This window comes from Lissotriton vulgaris, chromosome 9, assembly GCF_964263255.1.
Source record: "Lissotriton vulgaris chromosome 9, aLisVul1.2, whole genome shotgun sequence".
Taxonomy (NCBI): Eukaryota; Metazoa; Chordata; class Amphibia; order Caudata; family Salamandridae; genus Lissotriton; species Lissotriton vulgaris.
Window position 1 is genome coordinate 540,870,911 of NC_141697.1, and position 17,364 is coordinate 540,888,274.

General features: G+C 43.6%; 6 non-coding genes across 6 annotated transcripts; all 6 read right to left on the minus strand.

Moving 5' to 3' along the window:
* Positions 1-1,462: 1,462 nt before the first annotated feature.
* TRNAG-CCC (transfer RNA glycine (anticodon CCC)) lies at positions 1,463-1,534 on the minus strand. Its single transcript has one exon. It is a non-coding gene; the product is annotated as a tRNA-Gly (tRNA).
* Positions 1,535-3,066: 1,532 nt separating this feature from the next.
* Positions 3,067-3,138, minus strand: TRNAG-UCC (transfer RNA glycine (anticodon UCC)). Its single transcript has one exon. It is a non-coding gene; the product is annotated as a tRNA-Gly (tRNA).
* Positions 3,139-9,451: 6,313 nt separating this feature from the next.
* On the minus strand, positions 9,452-9,523 carry TRNAG-UCC (transfer RNA glycine (anticodon UCC)). The gene has a single exon. It is a non-coding gene; the product is annotated as a tRNA-Gly (tRNA).
* Positions 9,524-11,033: 1,510 nt separating this feature from the next.
* TRNAR-CCU (transfer RNA arginine (anticodon CCU)) lies at positions 11,034-11,105 on the minus strand. The gene has a single exon. It is a non-coding gene; the product is annotated as a tRNA-Arg (tRNA).
* Positions 11,106-12,637: 1,532 nt separating this feature from the next.
* TRNAG-UCC (transfer RNA glycine (anticodon UCC)) lies at positions 12,638-12,709 on the minus strand. Its single transcript has one exon. It is a non-coding gene; the product is annotated as a tRNA-Gly (tRNA).
* A 3,114-nt stretch (positions 12,710-15,823) lies between these two features.
* On the minus strand, positions 15,824-15,895 carry TRNAG-UCC (transfer RNA glycine (anticodon UCC)). The gene has a single exon. It is a non-coding gene; the product is annotated as a tRNA-Gly (tRNA).
* Positions 15,896-17,364: the final 1,469 nt, after the last annotated feature.

The following is a 17,364-nucleotide window of genomic DNA, read 5'->3' on the forward strand; positions in this document are numbered from 1 at the left end:
CACCAGCTTCAATGGTGCATTTGGTTTAGATACCAACATGAAAAGCAATAGAAAGTTTTTGTAGAGGGTAAGGAACTGGGATTGAAACCAAGGACAAAGCTGTGCAGAAGAGAAGAATGGAAAGCAGCAATACAAATAATAGATATGAACACATAGAGGCAGCATGGGAAGCAAAGCAGAGAAGAGAAATAGAGAACATTCCATGAAATGCCCAGGAGATAGATAAGAGCAGAACAAAAAAGGGAAGAATGAAATTCAAAGCCTCCACATAAAAGTGTTTGAAGGTCCCACCAGTCATTCATGCTTATTATTGTGTGCCTTTACTTTCAAAGTACAGTGTGGAGCTTTTGACGATCCCTCTCTTGTATTTCAGCAGACACAGATAGTTGAGAAGTCTTTTCTCACATAGCTGGCACAAGCTTGCGCTTTTCCTTGCTGGTAGCGTGGAAATGACAGCTTGGTCCTTGGAAGTAAAATCAAGCAAAATTAGCAGAGGATGGTTTCGATCCATCGACCTCTGGGTTATGGGCCCAGCACGCTTCCGCTGCGCCACTCTGCTCCGTTGTGAAAGTGTTCTTTTTATGCAGATAAGGAGCATTAGGCAGAGTAGCATGGGATTGGTCTGGCTCTCACCTCATTTGCATAAGTATATCCCAAGGCATGCTGGGTGCAGAAAAACTTCATCTTCCCCTCTCACAATCAGTCATAACTGAAAGTCAGACACTCTTAGGCACTAGCCGTTTCAGGCCTTTATCAAGACAGTAGCTCTTGAACCATCTCTCTCTCGCTCTGTGATCCTAGCACTAGCATGCTCAGGATTTGGCTTTACCTTGGAGCCAGAGATATACCCGGTGAGGGCTTGCCCGGTGTGAGGCTTTTGAGCGTTTGGGAGCGTTCGGGACGTGAGTGGACGTTGGACAGGAAACTATGCGAATATGAAGCCTCCAACATTCCTGCTTCAGTGAGTGGTTCTTTCCATGGACATCTGACTCTTGGATTCCTCTCAACTTGCCTTCTGATAAAACATTTTGTGAGCAGCAGTTTCCTTCGACAGCTACAAGGTGGCGCTACATTCAGGTGAGAGCACAAGTATGCACAAAATGTTAGGGACTTTTGCCAGATTTATCGGTGGATCTTGCATATTTTTTCAGAGGCTAGATATTGCCTAGAAATGCTTTTTAACATAGAGATGCTGGAGTTACAATGTCTGGTCGGGCCTCAGCCCTTCCATTGTTTGCCCACTGTAACAAATTTATTACCAGCACATGTGTGTTGTGACTCTGCTTTATGAAACTTATCATATATTAGGACAATGTATGTAGCAGAAGGTGCGATTGAGATGTTTGCCCACGTATTTGTTTATTTTTTTATATATGGCTGATTAATCTGTTCGTGAAATTTCCATTTTGTGACATGTTGCATTACAATATATCCTGCTTGCAGAATATATAAGTATTTTCAGTGCGTTGGCCGGGAATCAAACCCGGGTCAACTGCTTGGGAAGCAGCTATGCTCACCACTATACCACCAACGCCCTCTGATGTGTTAGCTCTCGGTTCTAAATATTACGTTGCAGAAATCAATGACTATCTTGCACCAGCTTCAATGGTGCATTTGGTTTAGATACCAACATGAGAAGCAGTAGAACGTTTTTTGCAGAGGGTAAGGAACTGGGGATTGAAACCAAGGACAAAGTTGTGCAGAAGAGAAGAAATGAAAAGCAACAGTACAAATAGTAGAAATGAGCATATATAGGCAGCATGGGAAGCAAAGCAGGGAAGAGAAAGAGAACATTCCATGAAATGCCCAGGAGATATATAAGAGCAGAACAAAAAGGGAAGAATGAAATTCAAAGCATGCCCAGAAAGTTGTGTGAAGCTCCCACCAGTCAGTCATTTATGGTTATAATTGTGTGTCTTTACTTTCAAAGTACAGGGTTGTACCTTTCACGATCACTCTTGTATTACACAGACACGAATAGTTGAGAAGTCTTTTCTCACATAGCTGGCACAAGCTTGCACTTTTCCTTTCTGGCTATGTGGAAATGACAGCTTGGTCCTTGGAAGGAAAATCAAGCAAAATTAGCAGAGGATGGTTTCGATACATCGACCTCTGGGTTATGGGCCCAGCACGCTTCCGCTGCGCCACTCTGCTCCTTTGTGAAAGTGTTCTCTTTATGCAGATGAGGAGGCATTCAGAGAAGTGACGTGGGATTGGTCGGGCTCTCACCTCATTTGCCTAAGTATATCGCAAGGCATGCTGGGTGCAGAAAATCTTTATCTTCCCCTCTCACAATCAGTCACAACTGAAAGTCCAGACCCTCTTAGGCACTAGCCGTTTCAGGCCTTTAACAAGACAACAGCTCTCCGACGCTCTCTGTCTCTCTCTCTCTCTGTGATCCTAGTGCTTGCATGCTCAGTATTTGGCTTTTCCTGGGAGCCAGAGATCTACCCGGTGAGGGCTTGCCGGTATAAGGCTTTAGAGCGTTTGGGAGCGTTCGGTACATGAGAGGACGTTGGACTGGAAGCTATGCAAATTTGAAGCATCCAAACTTCCTGCTGCAGTCGGAGGCTCTTTCCATGGACATCTGCCTTTTGGATTCCTCTAAACTTGCCCTCTGATGAAACATTTTGTGAGCTGCAGTTACCTCCGACGGCTACAAGGTGGTGCTACATTCAGGTGAGGGCACAAGTATGCACAAAATGTTGGGGACTTTTGCCAGATTTATTGCTGGATCTTGCATATTTTTTCAGAGGCTAAATATTGCCTAGGAAATGCTTTTTAACATAGAGATGCTGGAGTTAAAATGTCTGGTTGGGCCTCAGCCCTTTCATTGTCTGCCCACTGTAACATATTTTTTTACCAGTACATGTGAGTGGTGACTCTGCTTTATGAAACTTATCATATATTAGGACAATGAATATAGCAGAAGGGGCGATCGAAATGCTTGCCTACATATTTGTTTATTTTTTATATAATGGCTGATTAACCTCTTAATTATATTACCATTTTGTGAAATGTTGCTTTAAAATATATCCTGCTTGCAGAATATATAAGTATTTGTACTGCGTTGGCCGGGAATCGAACCCGGGTCAACTGCTTGGAAGGCAGCTATGCTCACCACTATACCACCAACGCCCTCTGATCTTTGCGCTCTCGGTTCTAAACATTAGGACCCTGAGTTCAATGACTATCATGCACCAGCTTCAATGGTGCATTTGGTTTAGATACCAACATGAAAAGCAATAGAAAGTTTTTGTAGAGGGTAAGGAACTGGGATTGAAACCAAGGACAAAGCTGTGCAGAAGAGAAGAATGGAAAGCAGCAATACAAATAATAGATATGAACACATAGAGGCAGCATGGGAAGCAAAGCAGGGAAGAGAAATAGAGAACATTCCATGAAATGCCCAGGAGATAGATAAGAGCAGAACAAAAAAGGGAAGAATGAAATTCAAAGCCTCCACATAAAAGTGTTTGAAGGTCCCACCAGTCATTCATGCTTATTATTGTGTGCCTTTACTTTCAAAGTACAGTGTGGAGCCTTTGACGATCCCTCTCTTGTATTTCAGCAGACACAGATAGTTGAGAAGTCTTTTCTCACATAGCTGGCACAAGCTTGCGCTTTTCCTTGCTGGTAGCGTGGAAATGACAGCTTGGTCCTTGGAAGTAAAATCAAGCAAAATTAGCAGAGGATGGTTTCGATCCATCGACCTCTGGGTTATGGGCCCAGCACGCTTCCGCTGCGCCACTCTGCTCCGTTGTGAAAGTGTTCTTTTTATGCAGATAAGGAGCATTAGGCAGAGTAGCATGGGATTGGTCTGGCTCTCACCTCATTTGCATAAGTATATCCCAAGGCATGCTGGGTGCAGAAAAACTTCATCTTCCCCTCTCACAATCAGTCATAACTGAAAGTCAGACACTCTTAGGCACTAGCCGTTTCAGGCCTTTATCAAGACAGTAGCTCTTGAACCATCTCTCTCTCGCTCTGTGATCCTAGCACTAGCATGCTCAGGATTTGGCTTTACCTTGGAGCCAGAGATATACCCGGTGAGGGCTTGCCCGGTGTGAGGCTTTTGAGCGTTTGGGAGCGTTGTGGACGTTGGACAGGAAACTATGCGAATATGAAGCCTCCAACATTCCTGCTTCAGTGAGTGGTTCTTTCCATGGACATCTGACTCTTGGATTCCTCTCAACTTGCCTTCTGATAAAACATTTTGTGAGCAGCAGTTTCCTTCGACAGCTACAAGGTGGCGCTACATTCAGGTGAGAGCACAAGTATGCACAAAATGTTAGGGACTTTTGCCAGATTTATCGGTGGATCTTGCATATTTTTTTCAGAGGCTAGATATTGCCTAGAAATGCTTTTTAACATAGAGATGCTGGAGTTACAATGTCTGGTCGGGCCTCAGCCCTTCCATTGTTTGCCCACTGTAACAAATTTATTACCAGCACATGTGTGTTGTGACTCTGCTTTATGAAACTTATCATATATTAGGACAATGTATGTAGCAGAAGGTGCGATTGAGATGTTTGCCCACGTATTTGTTTATTTTTTTATATATGGCTGATTAATCTGTTCGTGAAATTTCCATTTTGTGACATGTTGCATTACAATATATCCTGCTTGCAGAATATATAAGTATTTTCAGTGCGTTGGCCGGGAATAGAACCCGGGTCAACTGCTTGGGAAGCAGCTATGCTCACCACTATACCACCAACGCCCTCTGATGTGTTAGCTCTCGGTTCTAAATATTACGTTGCAGAAATCAATGACTATCTTGCACCAGCTTCAATGGTGCATTTGGTTTAGATACCAACATGAGAAGCAGTAGAACGTTTTTTGCAGAGGGTAAGGAACTGGGGATTGAAACCAAGGACAAAGTTGTGCAGAAGAGAAGAAATGAAAAGCAACAGTACAAATAGTAGAAATGAGCATATATAGGCAGCATGGGAAGCAAAGCAGGGAAGAGAAAGAGAACATTCCATGAAATGCCCAGGAGATAGATAAGAGCAGAACAAAAAGGGAAGAATGAAATTCAAAGCATGCCCAGAAAGTTGTGTGAAGCTCCCACCAGTCATTTATGGTTATAATTGTGTGTCTTTACTTTCAAAGTACAGGGTTGTACCTTTCACGATCACTCTTGTATTACACAGACACGAATAGTTGAGAAGTCTTTTCTCACATAGCTGGTACAAGCTTGCACTTTTCCTTTCTGGCTATGTGGAAATGACAGCTTGGTCCTTGGAAGGAAAATCAAGCAAAATTAGCAGAGGATGGTTTCGATCCATCGACCTCTGGGTTATGGGCCCAGCACGCTTCCGCTGCGCCACTCTGCTCCTTTGTGAAAGTGTTCTCTTTATGCAGATGAGGAGGCATTCAGAGAAGTGACGTGGGATTGGTCGGGCTCTCACCTCATTTGCCTAAGTATATCGCAAGGCATACTGGGTGCAGAAAATCTTTATCTTCCCCTCTCACAATCAGTCACAACTGAAAGTCCAGACCCTCTTATTCACTAGCCGTTTCAGGCCTTTAACAAGACAACAGCTCTCCGACGCTCTCTGTCTCTCTCTCTCTCTGTGATCCTAGTGCTTGCATGCTCAGTATTTGGCTTTACCTGGGAGCCAGAGATCTACCCGGTGAGGGCTTGCCGGTATAAGGCTTTAGAGCGTTTGGGAGCGTTCGGTACATGAGAGGACGTTGGACTGGAAGCTATGCAAATTTGAAGCATCCAAACTTCCTGCTGCAGTCGGAGGCTCTTTCCATGGACATCTGCCTTTTGGATTCCTCTAAACTTGCCCTCTGATGAAACATTTTGTGAGCTGCAGTTACCTCCGACGGCTACAAGGTGGTGCTACATTCAGGTGAGGGCACAAGTATGCACAAAATGTTGGGGACTTTTGCCAGATTTATTGCTGGATCTTGCATATTTTTTGCAGAGGCTAAATATTGCCTAGGAAATGCTTTTTAACATAGAGATGCTGGAGTTAAAATGTCTGGTCGGGCCTCAGCCCTTTCATTGTCTGCCCACTGTAACATATTTTTTTACCAGTACATGTGAGTGGTGACTCTGCTTTATGAAACTTATCATATATTAGGACAATGAATATAGCAGAAGGGGCGATCGAAATGCTTGCCTACATATTTGTTTATTTTTTATATAATGGCTGATTAACCTCTTAATTATATTACCATTTTGTGAAATGTTGCTTTAAAATATATCCTGCTTGCAGAATATATAAGTATTTGTACTGCGTTGGCCGGGAATCGAACCCTGGTCAACTGCTTGGAAGGCAGCTATGCTCACCACTATACCACCAACGCCCTCTGATCTTTGCGCTCTCGGTTCTAAACATTAGGACCCTGAGTTCAATGACTATCATGCACCAGCTTCAATGGTGCATTTGGTTTAGATACCAACATGAAAAGCAATAGAAAGTTTTTGTAGAGGGTAAGGAACTGGGATTGAAACCAAGGACAAAGCTGTGCAGAAGAGAAGAATGGAAAGCAGCAATACAAATAATAGATATGAACACATAGAGGCAGCATGGGAAGCAAAGCAGAGAAGAGAAATAGAGAACATTCCATGAAATGCCCAGGAGATAGATAAGAGCAGAACAAAAAAGGGAAGAATGAAATTCAAAGCCTCCACATAAAAGTGTTTGAAGGTCCCACCAGTCATTCATGCTTATTATTGTGTGCCTTTACTTTCAAAGTACAGTGTGGAGCTTTTGACGATCCCTCTCTTGTATTTCAGCAGACACAGATAGTTGAGAAGTCTTTTCTCACATAGCTGGCACAAGCTTGCGCTTTTCCTTGCTGGTAGCGTGGAAATGACAGCTTGGTCCTTGGAAGTAAAATCAAGCAAAATTAGCAGAGGATGGTTTCGATCCATCGACCTCTGGGTTATGGGCCCAGCACGCTTCCGCTGCGCCACTCTGCTCCGTTGTGAAAGTGTTCTTTTTATGCAGATAAGGAGCATTAGGCAGAGTAGCATGGGATTGGTCTGGCTCTCACCTCATTTGCATAAGTATATCCCAAGGCATGCTGGGTGCAGAAAAACTTCATCTTCCCCTCTCACAATCAGTCATAACTGAAAGTCAGACACTCTTAGGCACTAGCCGTTTCAGGCCTTTATCAAGACAGTAGCTCTTGAACCATCTCTCTCTCGCTCTGTGATCCTAGCACTAGCATGCTCAGGATTTGGCTTTACCTTGGAGCCAGAGATATACCCGGTGAGGGCTTGCCCGGTGTGAGGCTTTTGAGCGTTTGGGAGCGTTCGGGACGTGAGTGGACGTTGGACAGGAAACTATGCGAATATGAAGCCTCCAACATTCCTGCTTCAGTGAGTGGTTCTTTCCATGGACATCTGACTCTTGGATTCCTCTCAACTTGCCTTCTGATAAAACATTTTGTGAGCAGCAGTTTCCTTCGACAGCTACAAGGTGGCGCTACATTCAGGTGAGAGCACAAGTATGCACAAAATGTTAGGGACTTTTGCCAGATTTATCGGTGGATCTTGCATATTTTTTCAGAGGCTAGATATTGCCTAGAAATGCTTTTTAACATAGAGATGCTGGAGTTACAATGTCTGGTCGGGCCTCAGCCCTTCCATTGTTTGCCCACTGTAACAAATTTATTACCAGCACATGTGTGTTGTGACTCTGCTTTATGAAACTTATCATATATTAGGACAATGTATGTAGCAGAAGGTGCGATTGAGATGTTTGCCCACGTATTTGTTTATTTTTTTATATATGGCTGATTAATCTGTTCGTGAAATTTCCATTTTGTGACATGTTGCATTACAATATATCCTGCTTGCAGAATATATAAGTATTTTCAGTGCGTTGGCCGGGAATCAAACCCGGGTCAACTGCTTGGGAAGCAGCTATGCTCACCACTCTACCACCAACGCCCTCTGATGTGTTAGCTCTCGGTTCTAAATATTACGTTGCAGAAATCAATGACTATCTTGCACCAGCTTCAATGGTGCATTTGGTTTAGATACCAACATGAGAAGCAGTAGAACGTTTTTTGCAGAGGGTAAGGAACTGGGGATTGAAACCAAGGACAAAGTTGTGCAGAAGAGAAGAAATGAAAAGCAACAGTACAAATAGTAGAAATGAGCATATATAGGCAGCATGGGAAGCAAAGCAGGGAAGAGAAAGAGAACATTCCATGAAATGCCCAGGAGATAGATAAGAGCAGAACAAAAAGGGAAGAATGAAATTCAAAGCATGCCCAGAAAGTTGTGTGAAGCTCCCACCAGTCAGTCATTTATGGTTATAATTGTGTGTCTTTACTTTCAAAGTACAGGGTTGTACCTTTCACGATCACTCTTGTATTACACAGACACGAATAGTTGAGAAGTCTTTTCTCACATAGCTGGCACAAGCTTGCACTTTTCCTTTCTGGCTATGTGGAAATGACAGCTTGGTCCTTGGAAGGAAAATCAAGCAAAATTAGCAGAGGATGGTTTCGATCCATCGACCTCTGGGTTATGGGCCCAGCACGCTTCCGCTGCGCCACTCTGCTCCTTTGTGAAAGTGTTCTCTTTATGCAGATGAGGAGGCATTCAGAGAAGTGACGTGGGATTGGTCGGGCTCTCACCTCATTTGCCTAAGTATATCGCAAGGCATGCTGGGTGCAGAAAATCTTTATCTTCCCCTCTCACAATCAGTCACAACTGAAAGTCCAGACCCTCTTAGGCACTAGCCGTTTCAGGCCTTTAACAAGACAACAGCTCTCCGACGCTCTCTGTCTCTCTCTCTCTCTGTGATCCTAGTGCTTGCATGCTCAGTATTTGGCTTTTCCTGGGAGCCAGAGATCTACCCGGTGAGGGCTTGCCGGTATAAGGCTTTAGAGCGTTTGGGAGCGTTCGGTACATGAGAGGACGTTGGACTGGAAGCTATGCAAATTTGAAGCATCCAAACTTCCTGCTGCAGTCGGAGGCTCTTTCCATGGACATCTGCCTTTTGGATTCCTCTAAACTTGCCCTCTGATGAAACATTTTGTGAGCTGCAGTTACCTCCGACGGCTACAAGGTGGTGCTACATTCAGGTGAGGGCACAAGTATGCACAAAATGTTGGGGACTTTTGCCAGATTTATTGCTGGACCTTGCATATTTTTTTCAGAGGCTAAATATTGCCTCGGAAATGCTTTTTAACATAGAGATGCTGGAGTTAAAATGTCTGGTCGGGCCTCAGCCCTTTCATTGTCTGCCCACTGTAACATATTTTTTTACCAGTACATGTGAGTGGTGACTCTGCTTTATGAAACTTATCATATATTAGGACAATGAATATAGCAGAAGGGGCGATCGAAATGCTTGCCTACATATTTGTTTATTTTTTATATAATGGCTGATTAACCTCTTAATTATATTACCATTTTGTGAAATGTTGCTTTAAAATATATCCTGCTTGCAGAATATATAAGTATTTGTACTGCGTTGGCCGGGAATCGAACCCGGGTCAACTGCTTGGAAGGCAGCTATGCTCACCACTATACCACCAACGCCCTCTGATCTTTGTGCTCTCGGTTCTAAACATTAGGACCCTGAGTTCAATGACTATCATGCACCAGCTTCAATGGTGCATTTGGTTTAGATACCAACATGAAAAGCAATAGAAAGTTTTTGTAGAGGGTAAGGAACTGGGATTGAAACCAAGGACAAAGCTGTGCAGAAGAGAAGAATGGAAAGCAGCAATACAAATAATAGATATGAACACATAGAGGCAGCATGGGAAGCAAAGCAGGGAAGAGAAATAGAGAACATTCCATGAAATGCCCAGGAGATAGATAAGAGCAGAACAAAAAAGGGAAGAATGAAATTCAAAGCCTCCACATAAAAGTGTTTGAAGGTCCCACCAGTCATTCATGCTTATTATTGTGTGCCTTTACTTTCAAAGTACAGTGTGGAGCTTTTGACGATCCCTCTCTTGTATTTCAGCAGACACAGATAGTTGAGAAGTCTTTTCTCACATAGCTGGCACAAGCTTGCGCTTTTCCTTGCTGGTAGCGTGGAAATGACAGCTTGGTCCTTGGAAGTAAAATCAAGCAAAATTAGCAGAGGATGGTTTCGATCCATCGACCTCTGGGTTATGGGCCCAGCACGCTTCCGCTGCGCCACTCTGCTCCGTTGTGAAAGTTCTTTTTATGCAGATAAGGAGCATTAGGCAGAGTAGCATGGGATTGGTCTGGCTCTCACCTCATTTGCATAAGTATATCCCAAGGCATGCTGGGTGCAGAAAAACTTCATCTTCCCCTCTCACAATCAGTCATAACTGAAAGTCAGACACTCTTAGGCACTAGCCGTTTCAGGCCTTTATCAAGACAGTAGCTCTTGAACCATCTCTCTCTCGCTCTGTGATCCTAGCACTAGCATGCTCAGGATTTGGCTTTACCTTGGAGCCAGAGATATACCCGGTGAGGGCTTGCCCGGTGTGAGGCTTTTGAGCGTTTGGGAGCGTTGTGGACGTTGGACAGGAAACTATGCGAATATGAAGCCTCCAACATTCCTGCTTCAGTGAGTGGTTCTTTCCATGGACATCTGACTCTTGGATTCCTCTCAACTTGCCTTCTGATAAAACATTTTGTGAGCAGCAGTTTCCTTCGACAGCTACAAGGTGGCGCTACATTCAGGTGAGAGCACAAGTATGCACAAAATGTTAGGGACTTTTGCCAGATTTATCGGTGGATCTTGCATATTTTTTCAGAGGCTAGATATTGCCTAGAAATGCTTTTTAACATAGAGATGCTGGAGTTACAATGTCTGGTCGGGCCTCAGCCCTTCCATTGTTTGCCCACTGTAACAAATTTATTACCAGCACATGTGTGTTGTGACTCTGCTTTATGAAACTTATCATATATTAGGACAATGTATGTAGCAGAAGGTGCGATGGAGATGTTTGCCCACGTATTTGTTTATTTTTTTATATATGGCTGATTAATCTGTTCGTGAAATTTCCATTTTGTGACATGTTGCATTACAATATATCCTGCTTGCAGAATATATAAGTATTTTCAGTGCGTTGGCCGGGAATCAAACCCGGGTCAACTGCTTAGGAAGCAGCTATGCTCACCACTATACCACCAACGCCCTCTGATGTGTTAGCTCTCGGTTCTAAATATTACGTTGCAGAAATCAATGACTATCTTGCACCAGCTTCAATGGTGCATTTGGTTTAGATACCAACATGAGAAGCAGTAGAACGTTTTTTGCAGAGGGTAAGGAACTGGGGATTGAAACCAAGGACAAAGTTGTGCAGAAGAGAAGAAATGAAAAGCAACAGTACAAATAGTAGAAATGAGCATATATAGGCAGCATGGGAAGCAAAGCAGGGAAGAGAAAGAGAACATTCCATGAAATGCCCAGGAGATATATAAGAGCAGAACAAAAAGGGAAGAATGAAATTCAAAGCATGCCCAGAAAGTTGTGTGAAGCTCCCACCAGTCAGTCATTTATGGTTATAATTGTGTGTCTTTACTTTCAAAGTACAGGGTTGTACCTTTCACGATCACTCTTGTATTACACAGACACGAATAGTTGAGAAGTCTTTTCTCACATAGCTGGCACAAGCTTGCACTTTTCCTTTCTGGCTATGTGGAAATGACAGCTTGGTCCTTGGAAGGAAAATCAAGCAAAATTAGCAGAGGATGGTTTCGATACATCGACCTCTGGGTTATGGGCCCAGCACGCTTCCGCTGCGCCACTCTGCTCCTTTGTGAAAGTGTTCTCTTTATGCAGATGAGGAGGCATTCAGAGAAGTGACGTGGGATTGGTCGGGCTCTCACCTCATTTGCCTAAGTATATCGCAAGGCATGCTGGGTGCAGAAAATCTTTATCTTCCCCTCTCACAATCAGTCACAACTGAAAGTCCAGACCCTCTTAGGCACTAGCCGTTTCAGGCCTTTAACAAGACAACAGCTCTCCGACGCTCTCTGTCTCTCTCTCTCTCTGTGATCCTAGTGCTTGCATGCTCAGTATTTGGCTTTTCCTGGGAGCCAGAGATCTACCCGGTGAGGGCTTGCCGGTATAAGGCTTTAGAGCGTTTGGGAGCGTTCGGTACATGAGAGGACGTTGGACTGGAAGCTATGCAAATTTGAAGCATCCAAACTTCCTGCTGCAGTCGGAGGCTCTTTCCATGGACATCTGCCTTTTGGATTCCTCTAAACTTGCCCTCTGATGAAACATTTTGTGAGCTGCAGTTACCTCCGACGGCTACAAGGTGGTGCTACATTCAGGTGAGGGCACAAGTATGCACAAAATGTTGGGGACTTTTGCCAGATTTATTGCTGGATCTTGCATATTTTTTCAGAGGCTAAATATTGCCTAGGAAATGCTTTTTAACATAGAGATGCTGGAGTTAAAATGTCTGGTTGGGCCTCAGCCCTTTCATTGTCTGCCCACTGTAACATATTTTTTTACCAGTACATGTGAGTGGTGACTCTGCTTTATGAAACTTATCATATATTAGGACAATGAATATAGCAGAAGGGGCGATCGAAATGCTTGCCTACATATTTGTTTATTTTTTATATAATGGCTGATTAACCTCTTAATTATATTACCATTTTGTGAAATGTTGCTTTAAAATATATCCTGCTTGCAGAATATATAAGTATTTGTACTGCGTTGGCCGGGAATCGAACCCGGGTCAACTGCTTGGAAGGCAGCTATGCTCACCACTATACCACCAACGCCCTCTGATCTTTGCGCTCTCGGTTCTAAACATTAGGACCCTGAGTTCAATGACTATCATGCACCAGCTTCAATGGTGCATTTGGTTTAGATACCAACATGAAAAGCAATAGAAAGTTTTTGTAGAGGGTAAGGAACTGGGATTGAAACCAAGGACAAAGCTGTGCAGAAGAGAAGAATGGAAAGCAGCAATACAAATAATAGATATGAACACATAGAGGCAGCATGGGAAGCAAAGCAGGGAAGAGAAATAGAGAACATTCCATGAAATGCCCAGGAGATAGATAAGAGCAGAACAAAAAAGGGAAGAATGAAATTCAAAGCCTCCACATAAAAGTGTTTGAAGGTCCCACCAGTCATTCATGCTTATTATTGTGTGCCTTTACTTTCAAAGTACAGTGTGGAGCCTTTGACGATCCCTCTCTTGTATTTCAGCAGACACAGATAGTTGAGAAGTCTTTTCTCACATAGCTGGCACAAGCTTGCGCTTTTCCTTGCTGGTAGCGTGGAAATGACAGCTTGGTCCTTGGAAGTAAAATCAAGCAAAATTAGCAGAGGATGGTTTCGATCCATCGACCTCTGGGTTATGGGCCCAGCACGCTTCCGCTGCGCCACTCTGCTCCCTTGTGAAAGTGTTCTTTTTATGCAGATAAGGAGCATTAGGCAGAGTAGCATGGGATTGGTCTGGCTCTCACCTCATTTGCATAAGTATATCCCAAGGCATGCTGGGTGCAGAAAAACTTCATCTTCCCCTCTCACAATCAGTCATAACTGAAAGTCAGACACTCTTAGGCACTAGCCGTTTCAGGCCTTTATCAAGACAGTAGCTCTTGAACCATCTCTCTCTCGCTCTGTGATCCTAGCACTAGCATGCTCAGGATTTGGCTTTACCTTGGAGCCAGAGATATACCCGGTGAGGGCTTGCCCGGTGTGAGGCTTTTGAGCGTTTGGGAGCGTTGTGGACGTTGGACAGGAAACTATGCGAATATGAAGCCTCCAACATTCCTGCTTCAGTGAGTGGTTCTTTCCATGGACATCTGACTCTTGGATTCCTCTCAACTTGCCTTCTGATAAAACATTTTGTGAGCAGCAGTTTCCTTCGACAGCTACAAGGTGGCGCTACATTCAGGTGAGAGCACAAGTATGCACAAAATGTTAGGGACTTTTGCCAGATTTATCGGTGGATCTTGCATATTTTTTTCAGAGGCTAGATATTGCCTAGAAATGCTTTTTAACATAGAGATGCTGGAGTTACAATGTCTGGTCGGGCCTCAGCCCTTCCATTGTTTGCCCACTGTAACAAATTTATTACCAGCACATGTGTGTTGTGACTCTGCTTTATGAAACTTATCATATATTAGGACAATGTATGTAGCAGAAGGTGCGATTGAGATGTTTGCCCACGTATTTGTTTATTTTTTTATATATGGCTGATTAATCTGTTCGTGAAATTTCCATTTTGTGACATGTTGCATTACAATATATCCTGCTTGCAGAATATATAAGTATTTTCAGTGCGTTGGCCGGGAATAGAACCCGGGTCAACTGCTTGGGAAGCAGCTATGCTCACCACTATACCACCAACGCCCTCTGATGTGTTAGCTCTCGGTTCTAAATATTACGTTGCAGAAATCAATGACTATCTTGCACCAGCTTCAATGGTGCATTTGGTTTAGATACCAACATGAGAAGCAGTAGAACGTTTTTTGCAGAGGGTAAGGAACTGGGGATTGAAACCAAGGACAAAGTTGTGCAGAAGAGAAGAAATGAAAAGCAACAGTACAAATAGTAGAAATGAGCATATATAGGCAGCATGGGAAGCAAAGCAGGGAAGAGAAAGAGAACATTCCATGAAATGCCCAGGAGATAGATAAGAGCAGAACAAAAAGGGAAGAATGAAATTCAAAGCATGCCCAGAAAGTTGTGTGAAGCTCCCACCAGTCATTTATGGTTATAATTGTGTGTCTTTACTTTCAAAGTACAGGGTTGTACCTTTCACGATCACTCTTGTATTACACAGACACGAATAGTTGAGAAGTCTTTTCTCACATAGCTGGTACAAGCTTGCACTTTTCCTTTCTGGCTATGTGGAAATGACAGCTTGGTCCTTGGAAGGAAAATCAAGCAAAATTAGCAGAGGATGGTTTCGATCCATCGACCTCTGGGTTATGGGCCCAGCACGCTTCCGCTGCGCCACTCTGCTCCTTTGTGAAAGTGTTCTCTTTATGCAGATGAGGAGGCATTCAGAGAAGTGACGTGGGATTGGTCGGGCTCTCACCTCATTTGCCTAAGTATATCGCAAGGCATGCTGGGTGCAGAAAATCTTTATCTTCCCCTCTCACAATCAGTCACAACTGAAAGTCCAGACCCTCTTAGGCACTAGCCGTTTCAGGCCTTTAACAAGACAACAGCTCTCCGACGCTCTCTGTCTCTCTCTCTCTCTGTGATCCTAGTGCTTGCATGCTCAGTATTTGGCTTTTCCTGGGAGCCAGAGATCTACCCGGTGAGGGCTTGCCGGTATAAGGCTTTAGAGCGTTTGGGAGCGTTCGGTACATGAGAGGACGTTGGACTGGAAGCTATGCAAATTTGAAGCATCCAAACTTCCTGCTGCAGTCGGAGGCTCTTTCCATGGACATCTGCCTTTTGGATTCCTCTAAACTTGCCCTCTGATGAAACATTTTGTGAGCTGCAGTTACCTCCGACGGCTACAAGGTGGTGCTACATTCAGGTGAGGGCACAAGTATGCACAAAATGTTGGGGACTTTTGCCAGATTTATTGCTGGACCTTGCATATTTTTTTCAGAGGCTAAATATTGCCTCGGAAATGCTTTTTAACATAGAGATGCTGGAGTTAAAATGTCTGGTCGGGCCTCAGCCCTTTCATTGTCTGCCCACTGTAACATATTTTTTTACCAGTACATGTGAGTGGTGACTCTGCTTTATGAAACTTATCATATATTAGGACAATGAATATAGCAGAAGGGGCGATCGAAATGCTTGCCTACATATTTGTTTATTTTTTATATAATGGCTGATTAACCTCTTAATTATATTACCATTTTGTGAAATGTTGCTTTAAAATATATCCTGCTTGCAGAATATATAAGTATTTGTACTGCGTTGGCCGGGAATCGAACCCGGGTCAACTGCTTGGAAGGCAGCTATGCTCACCACTATACCACCAACGCCCTCTGATCTTTGTGCTCTCGGTTCTAAACATTAGGACCCTGAGTTCAATGACTATCATGCACCAGCTTCAATGGTGCATTTGGTTTAGATACCAACATGAAAAGCAATAGAAAGTTTTTGTAGAGGGTAAGGAACTGGGATTGAAACCAAGGACAAAGCTGTGCAGAAGAGAAGAATGGAAAGCAGCAATACAAATAATAGATATGAACACATAGAGGCAGCATGGGAAGCAAAGCAGAGAAGAGAAATAGAGAACATTCCATGAAATGCCCAGGAGATAGATAAGAGCAGAACAAAAAAGGGAAGAATGAAATTCAAAGCCTCCACATAAAAGTGTTTGAAGGTCCCACCAGTCATTCATGCTTATTATTGTGTGCCTTTACTTTCAAAGTACAGTGTGGAGCTTTTGACGATCCCTCTCTTGTATTTCAGCAGACACAGATAGTTGAGAAGTCTTTTCTCACATAGCTGGCACAAGCTTGCGCTTTTCCTTGCTGGTAGCGTGGAAATGACAGCTTGGTCCTTGGAAGTAAAATCAAGCAAAATTAGCAGAGGATGGTTTCGATCCATCGACCTCTGGGTTATGGGCCCAGCACGCTTCCGCTGCGCCACTCTGCTCCGTTGTGAAAGTGTTCTTTTTATGCAGATAAGGAGCATTAGGCAGAGTAGCATGGGATTGGTCTGGCTCTCACCTCATTTGCATAAGTATATCCCAAGGCATGCTGGGTGCAGAAAAACTTCATCTTCCCCTCTCACAATCAGTCATAACTGAAAGTCAGACACTCTTAGGCACTAGCCGTTTCAGGCCTTTATCAAGACAGTAGCTCTTGAACCATCTCTCTCTCGCTCTGTGATCCTAGCACTAGCATGCTCAGGATTTGGCTTTACCTTGGAGCCAGAGATATACCCGGTGAGGGCTTGCCCGGTGTGAGGCTTTTGAGCGTTCGGGACGTGAGTGGACGTTGGACAGGAAACTATGCGAATATGAAGCCTCCAACATTCCTGCTTCAGTGAGTGGTTCTTTCCATGGACATCTGACTCTTGGATTCCTCTCAACTTGCCTTCTGATAAAACATTTTGTGAGCAGCAGTTTCCTTCGACAGCTACAAGGTGGCGCTACATTCAGGTGAGAGCACAAGTATGCACAAAATGTTAGGGACTTTTGCCAGATTTATCGGTGGATCTTGCATATTTTTTCAGAGGCTAGATATTGCCTAGAAATGCTTTTTAACATAGAGATGCTGGAGTTACAATGTCTGGTCGGGCCTCAGCCCTTCCATTGTTTGCCCACTGTAACAAATTTATTACCAGCACATGTGTGTTGTGACTCTGCTTTATGAAACTTATCATATATTAGGACAATGTATGTAGCAGAAGGTGCGATTGAGATGTTTGCCCACGTATTTGTTTATTTTTTTATATATGGCTGATTAATCTGTTCGTGAAATTTCCATTTTGTGACATGTTG